This window comes from Chanos chanos, chromosome 3, assembly GCF_902362185.1.
Source record: "Chanos chanos chromosome 3, fChaCha1.1, whole genome shotgun sequence".
NCBI classification, from domain to species: Eukaryota; Metazoa; Chordata; class Actinopteri; order Gonorynchiformes; family Chanidae; genus Chanos; species Chanos chanos.
The window spans coordinates 36,135,003-36,136,425 of NC_044497.1; positions in this window are offsets into that span (position 1 = coordinate 36,135,003).

The following is a 1,423-nucleotide window of genomic DNA, read 5'->3' on the forward strand; positions in this document are numbered from 1 at the left end:
ATGAAATTTTATTGCAGTGTGTCAAGGTATAGATCAGTTATTCTCAACTTTAACTGTGGTGTAACACAGTTAAAGTTTTTTTTTGTTTGTTTGTTTTTTAATGGCAGTAATTTCCCAGTTAGTTTTAATACTGCCTTTTGCCGCAAGCTTTGGAGCACAAATTATTGGGAACAATTCTGGTAAAGGACAACCATTGCATTGGTAGAAATTTCATTAGTATAATATGAATGTAATGAGTTTTGCACTGTGAATACCTATAAAATACTTGACTCTGAATAAGACTGTCAGGCAGGGAGTGGAGCTGGACCCAAGCGCAAGACACAGTGATGGTGGTAACAAAAAGGAGGACTTTACTTACAAAATATAGATAAATAAACAGGTGCAAACAGGAACAAAAACTGGATATAAACAGAGCGGCCAAACAGTGTCTTCAAACGAATGCAAACAACAATAAACAAAGGACGAGTGAAACACAAGGGCTTAAATACAGAATGAGAACTAAACTGGGGAAACGTGATTGGTACAAATTAACAAGGCTGAAACGAGGTTAATAAATAGAATAAACAGGATCAGGTGAGGGGCGGAGAGAGATAGAACAGGAGCACAAGACATTTCAAAACAAAAGTCCAAACCAAGGTGCAGGCTGTGACAAAGACAATGAACAACTGGCACACGACAGTGCTTTACCAAGCCTTTTCCGTCCCTAAAGGAAAAGTAATACCTGAAAAAGCATGACTATTTATTTGTTGTGTTAAATGTTCTAATATGGATTAAGTAATTTATGAAAGAGATGTGAAAATGTTTAAAAATGCTTAATAAAAATATTGGATAACGATAATGGGTGAGGCAGCAGTATTAAGCAGCATTAAAGGAAATTTCTGAATTGTCACAATACTCTGAATTCCTACTCCTATAGCACAACACATTCTCCCAACAAGTTGGAAATTGCTGCAGACAGAACAGATTCATCTTTCTCTCCCTACTCAGATATGTATGGCTTTTTTACAGAGTAAATCCTTAGTTCACACACAGTGGGGAATGGAGAATTCAGTACTGCTGACCTGGGTTTTAGTATTGGACTGGCTTGGGTCTCACTAGTGGCAGTGAAAACCACTGAAATGTCAGCAGAAGCTCAGTAGGGATGTGATGTTTCACAAGGATGCACCTGTTTGTCTGTTCTGTGATTAGAAAGTACCAGCCAGGAAGCAGAAATTAAATTCAACTATAATGTATTCTCTCACATGAGAAGCACTGATATACAAATGAAACAATGATACCTATGTGAATTTACATACACACACACACTTGCATTACATTATGTAAAGACTTTTTGTTGACTTTACTGTAAATGTTACTAAACATTACTGTAATGTTACTAAACATTACTCAACCACTCTAACCACTTAACCACTACTGTACCGCT